The following is a 21,484-nucleotide window of genomic DNA, read 5'->3' as shown; positions in this document are numbered from 1 at the left end:
AATCTTCATGTAATGAGAATCCCAGAAGGAGAAGAGAAATACAATGTAGTTGAAAAAGTGTTTGAAGAAATAATGGCTGAAAACTCCCCAAATTGGAGAAAACACATATATCTACACATCAAAGAAGCTTAGTAAAACCCAAAGAAGATAAACCCAAAGAAACCTACGCCAAGATATACTGTAGTCAAACTTTTGAAAACTAAAGACAAAGAAAAAGTCTTGAAGCCATCAAGAGAAAAATGAAGATGTACGTACAGGGGGGAAAAATTCAAATAACAGAAACCATGGAGGCCAGAAGTGGCACCATATTTTTCAAGTAATGAAAGGAAGAACTGTCAACCCTGAATCTTTTATCTAGTGAAAATATCCTTCAGGAATGTAGGGGAAATCAAGACCTTAGATGAAAGAAAACAGAGAATTTGTTGCCAGCAGACCTATCCTAAAAGAATGGCCAAAGAAAGTTCTCTAAACAAAAAAAGAAAGATTAAGAGAAGAAATTTTGGAGCATCAGGAAGGTGAAAAGAATAATGGAAATGGAAAAGTAAGAGCAAATACAATACATTTTCTCTCTCTTTTGGAATTTTCTACATTATGTTTGATTTTTGAAGCAAATATTGTAACACTCTCTGATATGGTTATCAATGTATGTAGAGGAAATATTTAAGACAATTTGTCACAAATTGGTAAGATAAAGAATGGAGAGGGGGCTTCCCTGGTGGCACAGTGGTTGAGAGTCCACCTGCCGATGGAGGGGACATGGGTTCGTGCCCCAGTCCAGGAAGATCCCACATGCCGCAGAGCGGCTGTGCCCATGAGCCATGGCCACTGAGCCTGAGCGTCCGGAGCCTGTGCTCCACAACGAGAGAGGCCAAAACAGTGAGAGACCGACGTACCGCAAAAAAAAAAAAAAAAAAAAAAAAAAAAGAATGGAGAGGGACATGGGACCTTCAAGATGACAGAGGAGTAAGACGTGGAGATCACCTTCCTCCACACAAATACATCTACATGTGGAACAACTCCTACAGAACACCTACTGAATGCCGGCAGAAGACCTCAGACTTCCCAAAAGGCAAGAAAATCCGCACGTACCTGGGTAGGGCAAAACAAGAAAGAAAAAGTACAAAAGAATAGGGATGGAACCTGCATCTCTGGGAGGGAGCTGTGAAGGAGGAAAAGTTTCCACACACCAGGAAGCCCCTTCACTGGTGGAGACGGGAGTGGGAGGGGGGCAGCTTTGGAGCCATGGAGGAGAGCACGGCAACAGGGGTGCAGAGGGCAAAGTGGAGAGATTTCTGCACAAAGGATCAGTGCTAACCAGCACTCACCAGCCTGATAGGCTTGTCTGCTCACCTGCCAGGGCAGGTGGGGCTAGGAGCTGAGGCTCTGGCTTCAGAAGTCAGACCCCAGGGAGACGACTGGGGTTGGCTGCAGGAACAGAGCCTGAATGGGGCTAGTGCACCACAGCTAGCCGGGAAGGATTCTGAGAAAATTTCTGGACCTGCCTAAGAGGCAAGAGATCATTATTTTGGGGTGAGCAAGGAGAGGGGATTCAGAGCATCGCCTAAACGAGCTCCAGAGATGGGCACGAGCCACGGCTATCAGCACAGACACCAGAGACTGGCATGAAACGCTAAGGCTGCTGCTGCAGCCACCAAGAAGCCTGTGTACAAGCCCAGGTCACTATCCACAGCTCCCCTCCCAGGAGCCTGTGCAGCCCGCCACTGCCAGGGTCCCATGATCAAGCGACAAGCTCCCCAGGAGAACATACAGTGCACCTCAGGCTGTTGCAACGTCACGGCAGCTTCTGCCACCACAGGCTTGCCCTGCATTCCAATTATAAATACCATACCCCTCCCCACCCCCCAGCATAAGTAACCAGAGCCCTCTAATCAGCCGCTACTTTAACCCCATCCTGTCTGGGTGGGAACAGAAGACAGGGCAACCTACACGCAGAGGTGGGGCCAAAACCAAAGCTGAACCCCAGGATCTGTGTGAACAAAGAGTAAGGGAAATCTCTCCCAGCAGCCTCAGGAGCAGAAGATAAAATCCCCACAATCAACTTGAGGTGCCCTGCATCTGTGGAATACCTGAATAGACAACAAATCAACCCAAAATTGATGCAGTGGACATTGGGAGGAACTGTAGACTTGGGGTTTGCTGTCTGCAACTGACTTGTTACTGATTTGTATGTTTATCTTAGTATAGTTTTTAGCACTTGTTATCATTGTTGGATTTGTTTATTGGTTTGGTTGCTCTCTTCTTTTTTTAATTATTTTTTTAGAATTATTTTTTCATTTTAATTTATTTTTTCTTTCTTTTTTTCCCTTTTCTTCTGAGCTGTGTGTCTTACAGGATCGTGGTGCCCCAGCCTGGTGTCAGGCCTGAGCCTCTGAGGTGGGAGAGCCAAGTTCAGGACATTGGACCACCAGAGACCTCCCGGCCCCACATAATGTCAATTGGCAAGAGCTCTCCCAGATATCTCTGTCTCAATGCTAAGACCCAGCGCCACCTAACGGCCAGCAAGCCACAGTGTTGGACACCCCATGTCAAACAACTAGCAAGACAGGAACGTAATGACACCCATTAGCAGAGAGGCTGCCTAAAATCATAATAAGTCCACAGACACCTCATAAATCACCACCCAACGTGGTACTGGCCACCAGAAAGACAAGATCCAGCCTCATCCACCAGAACGCAGGCACCAGTTCCCTCTACCAGGAAGCCTACACAACCCACTGAAACAACCTTACCCACTGGGGGCAGACACCAAAAACAACAAGAACTACAAACCTGCAGCCTGCAAAAAGGAAACCCCCAAACACAGTAAGTTAAGCAAAATGGGAAGACAGAGAAATACACAGCAGATGAAGGAGCAAGGTAAAAACCCAGCAGACCAAAGAAATGAAGAGGAAATAGGCAGTGTACCTGAAAAAGAATACAGAGTAATGATAGTAAACATGATCCAAAATCGTGGAAATAGAATGGAGGAAAAACAAGAAACGTTTAACAAGGACCTAAAAGAGCTAAAGAGCAAACAAATGATGAACAACACAATAAATGGAATATAAAATTCTCTAGAAGGAATAAATAGCAGAATAACTGAGGCAGAAGAATGGGTAAGTGACCTGGAAGATAAAATAGTGGAAATAACTACCACAGAGTGAATAAGGAAAAAAGAATCAAAAGAATTGAGACAGTCTCAGAGACATCTGGGACAACATTAAACGCACCAATATTCGAATTATAGGGGTCCAAGAAGAAGAAGAGAAAAAGAAAGGGTCTAAGAAAATATTTGAAGATATTATAGTGGAAAACTTCCTTAACATGGGAAAGGAAATAGTCAAGTCCAGGAAGTGCAGAGAGTCCCATACAGGATAAATCCAAGAAGAAACTTGCCAAGACACATATTAATCAAACTATCAAAAATTAAATAAAAAGAAAAAATATTAAAAGCAGCAATGGAAAAACAACAAACAACATACAAGGGAATCCCAATAAGGTTAACAGCTGACTTTTCAGCAGAAACTCTGCAAGCCATAAAGGACTGGCAGGACCTATTTAAAGTGATGAAAGGGAGAAACCTACAACCAAGATTACTCTACCCAGGAAGGATCTCATTCAGATTCAATGGAGAAATTAAAACCTTTACAGACAAGCAAAAGCTAAGAGAATTCAGCATCACCAAACCAGCTTTACAACAAATGCTAAAGGAACGTCTCTAGGGAGAAACACAAGAGAAGGAAAAGACCAACAAAAGCAAACCCAAAACCATTAAGAAAATGGTAATAGGAAAATATATATCGATAATTACCTTAAATGTAAATGGATTAAATGCTCCAACCAAAAGACACAAATGAGGTGAATGGATAGAAAAACAAGAACTGCATATATGCTGTCTACAAGAGACCCACCTCAGACCTAGGGATACATACAGACTGAAAGTGAGGGGATGGACAAAGATATTCCATGCAAATGGAAATCAAAAGAAAGCTGGAGTAGCAATTCTCATCTCAGACAAAATAGACTTTAAAATAAGACTCTTAGAAGAGACAAAGAAGGACACAACATAATGATCAAGGGATGAATCCAAGAAGAAGATATAACAATTGTAAATATTTATGCACCCAACATAGGAGTACCTCAATACATAAGGCAAATGTTAAAAGCCATAAAAGAGGAAATTGAGCAACACAATAATAATAGGGGATTTTAACACCCAATGATCACCAATGGAAAGATCATCCAAAATCTAAATAAATAAGCAAACACAAGCTTTAAATGACACATTAAACAAGAGGGACTTCAATGATATTTATAGGACATTCCATCCAAAAACCACAGAATACACTTTCTTCTCAAGTGCTCATGGAACATTCTCTACAATAGATCATATCTTGGGTCACAAATCAAGCCTTGGTAAATTTAAGAAAATTGAAATTGTATCAAGTATCTTTTCCGACCACAATGCTATGAGACTCGATAACAATTACAGGGGAAAAGTCTGTAAAAAATACAAACACATGGAGGCTAAACAATACACTACTAAATAACCAAGAGATCACTGAAGAAATCAAAGAGGAAATTAAAAAATACTTAGAAGCAAATGACAATGAAAACACGATGACCCAAAACCTATGAGATGCACCAAAAGCAGTTCTAAGAGGGAAGTTTATAGCAATAAAATCATACCTCTAGAAACAAGAAACATCTCAAATAAACAACCTAACCTTACACCTAAAGCAATTAGAGAAATAAGAACAAAAAATCACAAAGTTAGCAGAAGGAAAGAAATCATAAAGATCAGATCAGAAATAAATGAAAAAGAAATGAAGGAAACAATAGGAAAGATCAATAAAACTAAAAGCGTGTTCTTTGAGAAGATAAATAAAATAGGTAAACCATTAGCCAGACTCATCAAAAAAAATAGAGAACACTCAAATCAACAAAATTAGAAATGAAAAAGGAAAAGTAACAACTGACACTGCAGAAATACAAAGAATCATGAGAGATTACTACAAGCAACTATATGCCAATAAACTGGACAACCTGGGAGAAATAGGCAAATTTTAGAAAGGCACAACCTTCCGAGACTGAACCAGGAAGAAATAGAAAATATAAACAGACCAATCACAAGCACTGAAATTGAAACTGTGATTAAAAATCTTCCAACAAACAAAAGCCCAGGACCAGATAGCTTCACAGACGAATTCTATCAAATATTTAGAGAAGAGCTGACACCTATCCTTCTCAAACTCTTCCAAAATGTAGCAGAGGGAGGAACACTCCAAAACTCATTCTATGAGGCCACCATCACCCTGTTACCAAAACCAAAGATGTCACAAAGAAAGAAAACTACAGGCCAGTATCACTGATGAACATAGATGCAAAAATTCTCAACAAAATACTAGCAAACAGAATCCAACAGCACATTAAAAGGATCATACACCAAGATCAACTGCCGTTTATCCCAGGAATGCAAGGATTCTTCAATATATGGAAATCAATCAATGTGATACACCATATTAAAAAACTGAAGGATAAGACCATATGATAATCTCAATGATGAAGGAAAATCTTTTGACAAAATTCAACACCCAATTTATGATAAAAACTCTCCAGAAAGTAGGCATAGAGGGAACTTTCCTCAACATAATAAAGACCATATATGACAAACCCACAGCCAACATCTTTCTCAATGGTGAAAAATTGAAGCCATTTCCTCTAAAATCAGGAACAAGCCAAGGATGCCCACTCTCACCATTATTATTCAACATAGTTTTGGAAGTTTTAGCCATGGCAATCAGAGAAGAAAAAGGAATAAAAGGAATCCAAATCAGAAAAGAGGAAGTAAAATTGTCACTGTTTGCAGATGACATGATACTATACATAGAGAATCCTAAAGATGCTACCAGAAAACTACTAGAGCTAATCAATGAATTTGGTAAAGCAACTGGATACAACATTAATGCACAGAAGTCTCTTGCGTTCCTATACACTAATGATGAAAAATCTGAAAGAGAAATTAAGGAAACACTCCCATTTACCATTGCAACAGAAGGAATATAATACCTAGGAGTAAACCTACCTAAGGAGACAAAAGACCTGTATGCAGAAAACTATAAGACACTGATGAAAGAAATTAAAGATGATACAAACAGATGGAGAGATGTACTGTGTTCTTGGATTGGAAGAATCAACATTGTAAAGATAACTATACTTCCCAAAGCCATCTACAGATTCAATGAATCCCTATCAAACTATCAGTGGCATTTTTCACAGAACTAGAACAAAATATTTCACAATTTGTATGTAAACACAAAAGGCCCAAAATAGCCAAAGTAATCTTGAGAAAGAAAAATAGAGTTGGAGGAATCAGGCTCCCTGACTTCAGACTATACTGCAAAGGTACAGTTATCAAGATAGTATGGTACTGGCACAAAAACAGAAATATACATAAATGGAATGAGATAGAAAGCCCAGAGATAAAGCCACACCCATATGGTCACCTTATTTTTTATAAAGAAGGCCTCTTCAATAAGTGGTGCTGGGAAAACTGGACAACTACATGTAAAAGAATGAAATTAGAACACTTCCTAACACCATTCACAAAAATAAACTCAAAATAGATTAAAGACCTAAATGTAAGGCCAGACACTATAAAACTTTTAGAGGAAAACACAGGAAGAGCACCCTTTGACATAAATCACAGCAAGATCCTTTTTGAACCACCTCCTAGTGAAATGGAAATAAAAACAAAAATAAACAAATGGGACCTAATGAAACTTAAAAGCTGTTGCACAGCAAAGGAAACCATAAATGAGATGAAAAGACATCCCTCAGAATAGGAGAAAATATTTGCAAGTGAAGCAACTGACGAAGGATTAATCGCCAAAATACAAGCAGCACATGCAGCTCAATATCAGAAAAACAAACAACCCAATCCAAAAATGGTCAGAAGATCTAAATAGACATTTCTCCACAGAAGATAAACAGATTGCCAACAAACCCATGAAAGGATGCTTAGCATCAATAATCATTAGAGAAATGCTAATCAAAACCATAATGAGGTATCACCTCACACTGGTCAGGATGGCCATCATCAAAAAATCACAAACAATAAATGCTGGAGAGGGTGTGGAGAAAAGGGAACCCTGTTGCACTGTTGGTGGGAATGTAAATTGATACAGCCACTATGGAGAATAGTATGGAGGTTCCTTATAAAACTAAAAGAAAAAAACTACCATATGACCCAGCAATCCCACTACTGGGCATATACCCTGAGAAAATCATATTTCATAAAGAGACATGTACCACACTGTTCATTGTAGCATTATTTACAATAGCCAGGACATGGAAGCAACCTCAGTGTCCATCAACAGATGAGTGGATAAAGAAGATGTGGCACATATATACAATGAAATATTACTCAGCCATAAAAAAAAAACAAAACTGAGTTGTTTGTAGTGAGGTGAATGGACCTAAAATCTGTCATACAGAGTGAATTAAGTCAGAAAGAGAAAAAAAATACCACATGCTAACACATATATATGGAATCTAAAAAAATGGTTCTGAATAACCTAGGGCCAGGACAGGAATAAAGACGCAGACATAGAGAATGGACTTGACACGGAGAGGGAGAAGGGTAAGGGTAAGCTGGGACAAAGTGAGAGAGTAGCATGGACATATATACACTACCAAATGTAAAATAGATAGCTAGTGGGAAACAGCCATGTAGCACAGGGAGATCATCTCGGTGCTTTGTGACCACCTAGAGGGGTGGGATCGGGAGGGTGTGAGAGAGACCCAAGAAGGAGGGGATATGGGGTTATATGTATACCTATAGCTGATTCACAATGTTATACAGCAGAAACTAACACAACTTTTTAAAGAAATTTTACTCCGATAAAGATTAAAAAAAAAAAAACTTATGATTACCAGGGGGTAAAGGGAGGAGGGATAAATTGGGAGATTGGGATTGACATATACACACTACTATATATAAAATAGGTAACTAATATGGACCTATGGTAGAGCACAGGGAACTCTACTCAATGCTCTGTAATGGCCTGTATGGGAAAAGAATCTAAAAAAGAGTGGATATATGTATATGTATAACTGATTCTCTTTTCTGTACACCTGAAACTATCACAACACTGTAAATCAACTATACTCCAATAAAATTTTTTTTAAAATCATAAAAAACAGTACCCCAACCATAAAATTTATATGTGCCTCTCCACCCCAATACACCTATTTACATGATTTTATATATATATTTTTTTTTTTTTTTTTTTTTTTTTTTTTTGCGGTACGCAGGCCTCTCACTGCTGCAGCCCCTCCCGCTGTGGAGCACAGGTTCCAGACACGCAGGCCCAGCAGCCATGGCCCACAGGCCCAGCTGCTCCGCAGCATGCGGGACCCTCCTGGACCGAGGCACGAACCCACATCCCCTGCATCGGCAGGCGGACTCCCAACCACTGTGCCACCAGGGAAGCCCTGATGATTATATTTTATAATTATTATCCAGGCTTTAAAAAAAAAAAGAATGGAGAAGGAGGTAAGATTTCTAGATTTTACTCAAACTGATAAAATAATGACAACAGTACTGTGACAAGCAATGTATACATAATTTAATATGTAGAGCAACCACTTTGAAAAGCTATAAAAGATACATTTAAAAATACTATAAATCAAAGTGGGATTATAAAATATATTTAAGTAACCCACAGCCCTAACATATCAAAATTACATTGACTATAAGTGGTCTGAATCCAAAACTTAATGCAGAGATTGGCAGAGTAGATTAAAAAACACAACTCAATTATGTGCAGTCTACAAGAAATTCACTTCAAAAATAACAAGATAGGTGGGCTAAAAGTAAAAAGATGGATAATAGATATATCATTCAAGCATTAATCCAAAAAAAGCATGAGTGGCTGTATTGGTACAAGATACAGTAAACTTCATATCACAGAAAATTACTAGGGACAGACAGATATTGTATAATAATAAATGGGTCAGTTTACCAAGAAAACATAGAAATATGAAATGTGTATGCACCAATCAACAGAGCTTCAAAATATGTGATGGAAAACTGACAGAATTGAAAGGAGAAACAAACATGTACAGTTATAGCATTGGATATTTCATTTCTCTATCAGCAATCAGTAGAACAAGACAGAAAATTGGCAAGGATACAGAAGAACTGAACAACACCATCAACAAATGGGATCTAATTGATATCTATTGAATAATCCACCCAACAACAGCAAAACATTTTCTAAATGCCCACAGAACATATATCAAGGCCAGATACACCTTGAGCCATTAAAAAAATCTCAACAAATTCAAAAGAATTGAAACATACAGTGTGTTTTACAGACACAATGGAACCAAATTAGAGATTAATAACAGAAAGGCCAAAAACTTGCACACTTGGAAATTAAAAAACACACTTCTAAATAATCCAGGAGTCAAAGACAAAGTCTCAAGGTAAACCAAAATTATATTGAACTGAATTAAAATGAAAATATAACATATCAAACTTTGTGGAACACAGCTAAGGCAGTGATGAGAGGGAAACTTATAGCACTAATTGCTCAAATTAGAAAGGAGAAAGAGTCTCATCAATAATCTAATCTCCCCTCTCAATATCCTAGAAAAAAAAGAGCAAGACAAACCCAAAGCAAACAAAAATAAGAAAATAAAAGGTATAAAAACAACAAAATAGAAAACAGAAAAACAACAGAAAAATTGAAACCAAAACAAGTTCTTCAAAAACATCAATAGAATTGACAAACCTCTAGCACAACTGACAAAGAAAAAAGAGAATAGAAATTACCAACACAAGGAATGAAATGGGGAATAACACCACAGACCACTAGACAGCAAAAGGATAATAATCGAACACTATGAACAACTCTACAAACATAAATTTGACTAAATGAAAAGGACCTATTCTTTAAAAAAGCACAAATTAGTATAACTCACCCAGTACAAAATAATTTGAATATCCTATAACTATTAAGTAAGTTGAGTTTGAATTTTTATGTTCCCCCCCAAAAAACTTCCAGGCCAAGATGATTTCACTGAAAATTCTACTCCACAATGAAAGAAGAATTAACACCAATCCTACCCAATGTCTTGCAGATAACAGAAGATGAGGTACACTTCCCAATTAATTTTATGAGGCCAGTATTACCTGATACCAAAATCAGATAGAGACAGTACGAAAAAACACTACAGGCCAGTATGTTACATGACTATGATGCAAAAAAACGTGACAAAATATTAGCACAGGAAATTCCACAATATGTGAAAAGAATTATATGCCATGACCAAGTAGGGCTTTTTTCCAGGGACTCAAGGCTGATTCAATATTCACAGGTTGACCAATGTTAAATATGAACCAGTAATTCCACTTCTAGGTATATACTCAAGAGAAATGAAAACATATGTTCACACAAAAACTTGTACATAAAAAAAAACTTGTACATTAATATTCATAAAAGCATTTTTAATACTCAAAAAGTATTATGCATACTCTTTTTAAAAGTATTATGAATACTTTTTTGTATTGTTTTTGAAACAACCCAAATGTTGATCACTGATTAAGGATAAATAAAATGTGGAATGGAATATTATTTAACAATAAAAAAGGAAGAGTATACCAATGCATGCTACAGCATGGATGAACTTTGAAAACATTATGTTAAGTGAAAGAAGGTAGTCACAAAAGTGCACATCTTGCCCAATTCCATTTACATATGAAATCTTCCAAATAGGCAAATCTATAGAGACAGGGAGTAGATTAGTGTTTGCCTAGGATGGACGGAGGAGGACGCTGTTGGAGGAAAGTGAGGAGTGACTGCTAATGTGTATAGGGTTCATTTTGGGTTGGTGAAAGTGTTCTAAAATTGACTGTGGTGATGATCACACAATTCAGTGAATATACTAAAAACCACTGAATTGTACCATTTAAATTGATGAATTGTATGGTATGGTAAGTTATACCTCAATAAAGCTAATAAAAACATCAATCAATATTATCTACCATATTAACAGGCTAAAGAAGAAAAATCACATGATCATATTAATTGATGCAGAAAAAAGCATTTGAAAAAATTCCACACCTTCATGATAAAAACTCCAAGAAAAACAGTAATAGAGGGTAACTTCCTCAACCTGATAAACATTATCTACCAAAAACCTATAGCTAACATCATACTTAATGGTGAGAAACTTGAAGATTTCCTGCTAAGATCAGGAACAAGGCAAGGATGTCCAATCCCACCACTCCCACTCAATATAGTACTGGAATTCTAGCTAGGCTAATAGGACAAGGAAAGGAAGTAAAGGCATACAGAGTAGAAGGGAAGAGATAAAGCTGTCTCAATTGGCAGATGGTATGATTTTCTACACACAAAAAAAATCCCAAGGAACCTACAAAAATCTCATAGAACTAATAAGTGAGTTCAGCAAGGTTATAGAATACAAGACAAACATTTCAAAATCTAGTATTTCTACATACTATCAATGAACAGGTCGACCTCAAAATTAAAAACATAATACCATTTACAGTTGCTAAAAAATATAAATAGGTATACATCTACTGACTCATATGCTAGAAACTACACAATGCTGATGAAAGGAATAAAAGAAGATCTAAATAAATGGAGAGATAAATCAAGCTTACAGATTGGATGATTCAATATAGTGAAGATGTCAATGTTCCCAAAATTGGAATTTAATGCAATGTCTATCAGAATTCCAGAAAGATTTTTTATAGATATAAATAAGATTATTCTAAAATTTATATGGAAAAGCAAATAATTGAGAATAACTAAAACAATTTAGAAAAAGTAGATTTAAATGGGAGGAACCAATCTATTCAATCAACAGATTTACTCTATAGCTAAGAGTGTGTGGTGGGGGCAGAGGTTTACACACAAGGATCAATGCAACAGAACAGAGGCCCACACAAATATGCTCAATGGATTTTGACAAAGGTGCATAAACAATTCAATGCAAGGAATACAGCCTTTTCAACAAATGGTGCTGGAGCAATTGGACATCCATAGGCAAAAAAGAGAGAGAGAAGAACTTTTAGCTCTGTCTTACATCTTACATGAAAGTTTATCCAAAACGGACCACAGACTTAATGTAAATTGTAAAACTATAAAAGCTTAAGAAATAAACATAGGAAAAACCTTCAGGATCTGGGGATTGGCAAAGAGCCTTAAACCTGGCACCAAAAGCACAATCCATAAAACAAAAAAAAATTTGATAAATTGAAATTCATAAGAATTAAAAAATTTTGCTCTGTGAAAACTTAAGAGGATGAAAACACAAATTTCAGGCTGGGAGAAAATATTTGCCAATCACATATTCAGAAAGGGACTAATATCCCTAATATATAAAGAACCCTCAACACTCAACAGTAAAGAAACAACCCAATTAGAAAATGGACAGAGGGCTTCCCTGGTGGCGCAATGGTTGAGAGTCCGCCTGCCGATGCAGGGGACGTGGGTTCGTGCCCCGGTCCGGGAAGATCCCACATGCTGTGGAGCGGCTAGGCCTGTGAGCCATGGCCGCTGAGCCTGCACGTCCAGAGCCTGTGCTCCGCAACGGGAGAGGCCACAACAGTGAGAGGCCCGTGTACCGCAAAAAAAAAAAAAAGAAAATGGACAAAGATATGAGTCACTTCACTGAAGAGTATATATAGATGGCAAACAAGCACATGAGAAGATGTTTAACATCATTAGCCATTAGGGAAATGCAAATTAAAATTACGATGACATATCACTGCATACCTAAAATTTAAAAATAGAGACACCACCAAATGCTGGTAAGCAGGCAGAGACTGGACCCCTCACACACTGCTGGTGGGAATGCAACATGTCATAGACAGTCTGGAAAGCAGTTTGACAGTTTCTTATAAAAGAACTATCATATGCCCCAGCAATTGCACTCCTGGACAGTTATCCTAGATGAATGAAACTTTCTCTTACACAAAAGCCTATATACAAATATTCATAGCAGCTCTATCCATAATAGGCCAAAACTGGAAACAACCCAGCTGTCTGTCAACACCTGTCAATATCTGAGTGGTTAGGAGGCAGGATCAGATGGTGGGAGAGGAGGACCCTGAGCTCACCTCTCCCCATGAACATGTCAAAACTATACCTACATATAGAGCAACTCTTGCTGAGAATGACCTGAAGACTAGCAGAACAGCTCATCTACAGCCAAGGCTCTAAAGAAACAAACACACAGAGTCTGGTAGGAGGGGAGTCGAAGCGATCTAGTTGGGACCCACATACCTAGCAAGGGACCCAGAAGAGGAAGGGGATATCACAGCCTAAGGGATCTTCCCTAGGCAATGACGGGTTCAAGCCATGTATTAGGCACCCCAACCCTGGGATCTGACACTAGGGGGATGAGCCCACTTAGCTGATCTGAAAACCAGTGGGGCTTACCAGAGGGCTGAAGGAAATCAAGACTCCGCTTGAAGAGTGCATGCACTTGCTTCCTCCAGTCCCAGCTCAGAGGCAGCAGACTGAAAATTACCTGAGGCTCTGGCTGGTATCCCAGGACTGACACAACATGCTCCCCACTCACCTGGGCCCTTCCGGCTGATACTTACTAACCCGGCTCCAGGCCACGCTACTCCGGCCTCACTGCTGCTCCAGAGAATGTGCCCAGAGTGTGGTAGAGGGGCTCATCAGATGACAGCACTGGGTGCAAGGGTGCCCAGGGGACAGTGCACATGGGGGGTGACACTGGTCATGCCCTGCTGGGGAAGACAGGGGGTTCTACCCCTGTGCCCTCCCCAACCTGGCCCAGCAGCCATTGTTCGCTGCTCCGGGCCAGAGGGGAAACTCAACAACGGAGGTGTTGAGAAACGGGGATCAATAGAGCCGTGCTCCCCACGCTCCAGCCAGGGCCAGGCACCTGCAGCCCTTCCCGATGGCTCTGACAGCAGAACTTGGCTGGGGCTTTGTGGGCATGATGGAATTTCTTTGCATTTACAGAGGAGAGCTCAGGTTTGGTGCAAATGAGGCAGCAGGGACGTGAGGGACAGGAAGTGGAAGGCGAGAAGTCCTAGGTACTTGCCCTCAGTGGCCTTCAGCCCAGCAAGACCGCACCTAAACAAGCATCTCCTTGGTGCACTGCGTGTGTTGTGGTGCTGTTCTGACTGTCCTGAGAATGTGGTGCCCTCTCCTGCACAGGCATGCCAATTAAATAAAGTGTATTACTGAATACAGTGCCAGCGTGGTGGTTTTACGGTAGTGTATAAATTAGCAGCAGCAATACACATCAGATGGAAAATGGTTTCTTTGTAAAGGTATTTGGAGAATACCTTTCTCCAAGTTCTTTAATCATTTGACATAATGCAATAATGAACAGAGAAGACAGAAAAAAAGCATACTAGCTGCTGCGAAAACTTTATTACTAAAAAGAAATCACTCTACAGGCAATTCCCTCCTCCCATGGACAACGTCTAAGTCCTGAGAAGACACCCCAGTCATGGAATGTCCCTCTCCACGTAACACACCCTTCAGGACCAAAGCTTCCTTCTTGGTGCAGAGCTGTCCAGGTGGCGGCAACCTCGGGACTGTGGCTGGGTCCGCTGAATTTGGTGCACTCTTTCTAGGTGGTGAAGCCCAGGGAAGGTGCAGGTATAGACTCTGGGGCCGTGGAGGCCGCCGGGAGTCAGCCTCCTCTCAGCCCAGCCTGTGCACAGGGACAGACATTTCCCTGCAAGGGCAGTGCAGGGGCCTTTGCCCTTATCCCACTCCAGGCCAGGACACAGACTGTGAAGTCTGATCCTTAATCCCTTCAGATGGCTCTTGCAATGACCGACCTTGGTTAAAAGCCTCACTTTATGTTCTCATTTTAAAGTGTGGACCACGAATGTTGCCTGCCATGTCAGTAAACAAAGGATGTTGTGGCCATCGAGCAATCAGCCTCTGCAGCCACTTCCGACTGTGCACCCTGAGTAGATTCAGGATGGAGAAAAGCATGTGGGATGCCGGCCCTAGATAGCTGACGTGCATATCAAAGGAATGATTTCAATAAGCCCAGACTCTAGTATCTTCCCATATACAGAAAAGCACTAAACTCCTTAATTTGAGATGTCTGGTTCTTTTTAATTAACAGTAATCTTTTGATGTTCCGACTACCTGGGTTTTGTGGCAAAAACTCCTATATATCCTGGCTCCCCCCTTACTTCTTCGAAGCAGTCCCTCAGAGCTATTCTTCTGGGGCATGAGTCCTCAGAAAGTCCACTGAATAAAGTATAATTCTCAACTTTTAGGTTGTGCTTTTTGTTTTTCAGTGGACAAGAGTGGCCTTCCTCTGAGCTTGGAGGCTCGGAGAGTTGCCCTCCCACTCAGTGCTCCAGGAAGTGGGCTTTGCCAGCCCAGCTGCAGGCTCTCTTCTCTCTTCTCTCTCTCTCTCTCTCTCTCTCTCTCTCTTCCTCTTCCCACTGTGGGAGATGGTAGATCTGAGGTAGGAGATAGATGGGCCCCTGAGCCGGACACCTGGGGTTTGTCAAGTGGAGCAACACTGAAGCTCTGGTCTCACCCAGACACTCCAAGGACAAAGCTGGTGGCAGAAGCTGAGCTCTGCTGAAGTAAGGAGATAAGATGACCACTCCTGAGGTCAAGGAAAACTTCCCTGTCTGCACATGCGCAGGAAGGCTCCTTGGGGGTCAAAAAGGGAGGGGCCGCCACCCCATAGTGTGTATGGACATGCACCCACAGGCCTCTGGGGTGAGATCCAGCTTAGCAAAAAGTTGCGCATGCATGTGGGAAGGGTCCTGGGACCAGTCAGGTGTGAAAAAAGAAACAAGATAATTGGCCAAAGGTAAACAAAGACCTGGAAGGACTGTCCTATAGAAGGGATTTAAATGGCCTCTGTACTGCGCTCCGCATTCGGGATGCCCGCCCTCCTCTCCCAGTGTGTATTTCTGCCCCGTTTCTGACTTATACTGCGTTCCTCCTCATTAGAGAGGATGCTCATACCCCTTCTCTCTGGGTGTGTATTTCTGCCCTGCTCTGTCTCAGATAAACAAATTGCTTCTCTGTGTGCTCTCCCATACGTTGTGCTGTGTCTTTAATAATAAACTTTGTACCTGTTTTTACAGTTTTTGCTTCCTTGAAACATTCTTGCTTTCAAACGGGGGAAAGAGCTAGGGCCCCTTTGCTTCTAGCCTCTAGCTCCTGGTGGTCTAGCGGCTAGGATTCCTGGTTTTCATCCAGGCTCCCCAGGTTCAATTCCCGGGCAGGGAACTAAGATCTCTCTTCAGGACCGATCTCAGCTGTCCCTCCGAGATCAGACCCTGCTACCTGAAAAGAGACCTGCGCTGGGCGGGATCCTGCTCCCACCCCTGCAGAGTGTGTTTCCTGTAGGCTGGGGGTCTCGGGGGCCCTGCACATGGGCGACCTGCGCAGGTGCGCTGCTCCCTGAGGAACAAGCAAGTGCCTCTGCGCAGCCCGCGGCAAAATCCGGAATCAAACCTCTGTAAAATCCAACCAGGGGCTTCCCTGGTGGCGCAGTGGTTGAGAGTCCGCCTGCCGATGCAAGGGACACAGGTTCGTGCCCCAGTCCGGGAAAATCCCACATGCCGCGGAGCTGCTGGGCCCGTGAGCCATGGCCACTGAGCCTGCGCATCCGGAGCCTGTGCTCCGCAACGGGAGAGGCCACAACAGTGAGAGGCCCGCATACCGCAAAAAAAAAAAAAAAAATCCAACCAGCAAGTGAGGTTCTCACCCGCGGACAGGTGTCTCCCCAGTTCCCCTCTGCAGCCCAGACCACTGTGTCCAGCTGCCGTTTTGTCTACCCCAATGTCTCCAAGGTGCCCAAACACCCCCATTGAAGTCCTGAGGCCTGGCCCTTCACCCGGGACCCTGCGACCATTCAGGTGCACATATCACAAACCAGGAGCGCCTCTGACGACTCCCTCTGACCCTGCAGACCCCTCACCTAGGCAGTGCCCCCTGACCTGACTGTGCAGCCACCTCTCAGGTGGCAGGACTCAGCAGTGGCTTTCTAGAGCCCCCCAACTGCTCCCTACAACTTAACCACAGCGATCTTTCCAAAACACACATGATGCCCTGGACTCAGGCTTAAAACCCTTCTCAGGCATCTAGGCTGCTGAGTCCCCAGCAGCAGCAGCTAGGATCTCCCCCTCCCCCATGATTCTTGATGATCTCAGACCTCAGCTAACCCCAAGGGTGTCATGTCTTCTCAAAGAACAAGAATAGTATCAGCATTTGCTTTTCATCAGTGCAGTAAAACTTTAGGAACTTACGTTCCTAAATCACCCCCACATTACACCTGATTTGAACAACTGCATTCAAGTGTTTGTAAGCTGAATTTGCAATAAGAAGCAGTTTTTGTGCAATCCTTTACAGTTTACCTGGAGCTTTCACCTCTGTTGTTTCTAATGAGATTCAATCCTTATTAGCAATTATAATAAGTGCAAGCAGGTATCCCCAGATGCATTCAAGCTCCCAGGCCCTCCAAGCCCTGGCAAGCCTTGAACCAGGGGCCTGGACATGCCCACCTCTGACAAGCAAACCCCAGGGATGGCATTTGCTAGATGATGTAGGTTACAGTGGACTGCCTTGCATTTAGGCTATAGAAACAGCCTACCCTGCTCACAGCCTCCTGTTGGCTCTTCCTCAGAATCACTGCACCTTGTAGAATTGTCACATCCCTTAAATCAGTGCTCAGCCAGGCCAGTGTGGTGGGAGCCCCAGACACCTGCCCTGACATCCTGGCCCAGGCCTGGGTGTGCAAACCCAAACACATCCACACCTAGGGATGCCTGTGCTTAATATCCGTGTCCTTGGAAAGAACTGGCGACATTAAATCCATTTATTCCACTGTGTGTGGGCAGAGTGCAGAGAAGCAGCTCAGAGGGATTCAATGTTTTCACCCTGGCACATTCCATTCCACAGGAACGCCTGACCAGCACTCACGTGGGTTAAGCCAGCAATGGGAGCAGATGCCACCCAGCCGTTCAGGCAGAACATTTGCTGCCTGAACACTTCCAAATTCTCCTCCCCCTTATCCCCATGGCCCACCCGGGCTCGGGAGCCCTTTGTACTGGGAACTTGCCTCCCAGTGAGCCATTAAACCCAGGAAATGCTTGACATGGTAGTGAGCCTGTGTTCTCACACCAGCTACTCAGTCTAGACTTCGCGCATTTTCCCTTAGAGGAGCTCTCCTTGCTGCTTAAAGCAACAGCTCAGCACAGGCTTATGAAAACCCCACCGGCCCCCTCGAACAGGTTAGCTCCTCACCTCCTCTCTCCCAACTAACCTGAAGACTTGATCTTCCTCCAGGAGTGAGTTTACGGTCCAAGGTGAGAGCTCTGAATGGTGATGGAGGCAGACCCAGGAGTCAGGCGCTCCCAGCCCGCTCCTCAGTTCTCCTGCCTGCCTGGCCACGCCCACAGACATCACGACAGGCAGCCCCCCCCCCCCGCAAGTCCCCGCTCCCTCCCCTGCTCCCTCACCCCAGCAGCTGCAGGAGTCAGTCAGGAAATGAAGACAGGAGGCTCCTGGCCAGAGGCCAGAGCCATCTCTGAATGCCAGGTATTACCTGCCCTCGCTGTGCCCTTGTTAAGCTCTACTTGTAGAAGGTAGCCAAGTATTGATACTTGTAATGGGTTTTTCTCTGTGAACAGGAATTGGGAAAACGCAAAATGAGTGAATATTCTGCCTACTTTTTTCTGTTCTGCGTTTTAAGAGTTCTCTGCTAGAGCTGATAAACCTGACCAGTGTTTCTCTTATTTTCTCATGCCCTTTCCCGCCTCCAGCCCAGGGCTGCGGCCAAGGTTACGCTTGTGGAAAGCACTGTCTCATACAACACACAGACACACACACACACACATAAACAACACACAGACGCACCCATATACAGATGCACATATGGACACTGACACATAAACTACACACATACAGATGCACACATGGACACACACGACACATAAACACACAAGGAAATACAAACAGACACAGAGACAGGTAAACTATACACAGACACACACACACCACAGACACTACACACACAGAGATGCAGAAACACACAGAAATATAAACAGGCACACAGAGAGACACATAACTACACACACTCCAACACACAGACATATGCACAGACACATTAACTACACAGACACAGACACACAGGCCTGCAGTGGACTGGGCAGCCCCACTGGAGCTTAGCCTACTGGGCACTGCCCAGATATTGGCAGGAAGTCCAAGGCTCTTGGCTCATCAACAGTGTAACAGGCAGAACCCAAAAAGATATCCTTATGAGAGGTTCCTCTCCAAACCTCTCTGGGAGAACCACTTATTCATGCAGCCCAGCTGCACTAGGTGTTTGGAGGCACAGACTTAAAACAAGCATGTTGTACAAGGCAGGGGGCTGCCCAGGAGCAAGGACCAAGGATGCAGGGTCTCTGGGTCCCCCAGAGCACGGTGGGCACTGCCATAGCGCAGTACCACTGCTGGCACTCTGGCAGGAAAGTCCAGCCTCTCCAAGAGGAGGCGCTGTTGCCATGTTTGTAGACGTCTCTATTCAGATTGCCACAGGCAGCCAGTGTGGACACAGCAGTGACCCCATCCACATGGAATGGGGGCCACACTGAGCCTGTGGCCACCCCAGGAATGTCAGCACATCTGCACTCAACCATAGCCAAGTCTTCCTCCAGCACCTCAAGTCTTCCTCCACAGGGCAGAAAGTGGCAAGGGGACCCCAGGGCATGAATATGCAGGCATCTGGGGCAGACAGAAGGTTCTAGTCTGCTCTGTCCTTACAGAATGATCTCCACACATTGGGAGCCTTACTGTGGGGGCCAATCTATCCGAAGGAGGATCATGAAGCACCAGCAGGGCAATTGTGGCCACTGCATGGCTCTCTGTGCCTAATGCCCATATCACTAGCATCCATGTGCAGACCCCAAGCCTAGCCCATGTCTCTTGTGTAGTTGCTAAATATTTGCAGGGGAATCAACCCTATTCCTGCTCCAGGGGTGGGCTTGCATGGCCTAAATTATGGAGGAAATCTCAACCCTGCCAGGAATTGGCATTTGCCATGTCCAAACCCACATGGCAGTGCAGCCCCCTCAGAGCAGGGCAGAGTCTCCGAGACCAAGCACCACACTGGACCAAACCATGAGCTCTCCATCTCTGGGCTTCTGAGTCACTGCCAACCCTCCCTCCTCGTCGTTGAAGCCAGGTCCTGGTGGGGGTTCCCTTCTAGGCAGCTGAGAACAAGGATTGGATACAGCAGCATCACTAGAAGCCTGTAGTGTAATTCAGGTGGCCCTGCTACCCCATGAATGGGGACTGGATTTCTTCAATCAGAAGTGATCAGGGACAGTCTTAGGAATGACATGGTAATTTGACCAAGATATCACGATAAAGTCATATTTTCTTGGATGGCTCAGGAAATTCCTGAAGGAAATTCCAAACTAGGAGTTCTCTAAGTGTTCTCAGCAAACAGCAGCATCACTGGAATCAGACATAAAGGCCAAGGTGACTGTTTTGAAGTACACGGTACAGTTGACCCTGGAACAATATGGGTTTGAACTGCATGGGTCGATTTACACGTGGATTTTCAATTGTGCAGAGGGTGCGCATCCCTAACCCCCGCATTGGTCAAGGGTCAACTCTACTTGAATGTATAAATTCCAGCATATCTGTAATAAAACCTCTTTTCTTACATTATATGTAGTGGTGGGTTTTGTGTGAATGTGTGTATATGCATATTTTATGTTTGTGGGTGATCCCATGAAGGTCCCCCTGGCCTCTGACTCTCAATTGGTAGTTATGACTCAGAGTAATCCCCTTCCCAGTCCTCCAGCCACCTCTTCAGTGGAAACCTGCCTGCAGCTTCCCTTTATGAGCCCCACCCACCCCCAAGGATCCCTGTAACCACTTGCTCTCCAGGCTTCTGTGGTCCCCAGACATTGCCTGCTCTGACTGCACAGCCCATGTGTCCTGCTCACCCACTGGTGCTCACAGGTCGTCAGCTCAGCCAAGCCTGTGCACTGACCCTTAATAGATATGGCACAAGAGGGGACGCTGGGGCAGAAAGCCAGAGCAGCTTCCTTCTGCCTCATGGCCGAGATCAGAGAGTGAAACCAGAAAGAGGAAAAATCAAATGCAGACTCACATGGGTCTTTATCTACTGCTGTAACAAACCACCCCAAGTTTAGTAACAAAAATAGCAACCATTTATCATGCTCCCAGATTCTTTGGGTCTGGAATTCAAAAAGGCACAGTGGAAACAGCTCATCTGTGTCCCAAGACAGTCAGGGTGGCACAAAGGCATGAAGTAACTTGAGTCTGGGGGCTGGAAACATCTGGAGGTGCGCTAGCTTACCTCTGGGGTTGGTCTGCTGGCCTTGCCACATGGCCTGTGCCTTGACACTTGGACTGCCTCACAACATGGCAGCCATGGGCCA

General features: G+C 43.3%; 1 protein-coding gene across 2 annotated transcripts in view; it reads right to left on the bottom strand.

Moving 5' to 3' along the window:
- The window catches only part of OCA2 (OCA2 melanosomal transmembrane protein), a 258,159-nt gene extending 239,719 nt beyond the window's left edge, over positions 1-18,440 (bottom strand). Inside the window, exon 1 of one of the 2 annotated variants that reach the window (XM_033400198.2) lies at positions 18,334-18,440. The gene's annotated coding sequence lies outside the window, so the exon portion shown is untranslated. The remainder of the gene's footprint in view (positions 1-18,333) is intronic. The other variant, XM_004276885.4, reaches the window with a different exon arrangement.
- Positions 18,441-21,484: the final 3,044 nt, after the last annotated feature.

Source organism: Orcinus orca, chromosome 7 (genome assembly GCF_937001465.1).
Source record: "Orcinus orca chromosome 7, mOrcOrc1.1, whole genome shotgun sequence".
Lineage (NCBI taxonomy): Eukaryota > Metazoa > Chordata > Mammalia > Artiodactyla > Delphinidae > Orcinus > Orcinus orca.
Note: the sequence above shows the minus strand (reverse complement) of the source record. Positions and strands in the feature narration are given on the sequence as shown.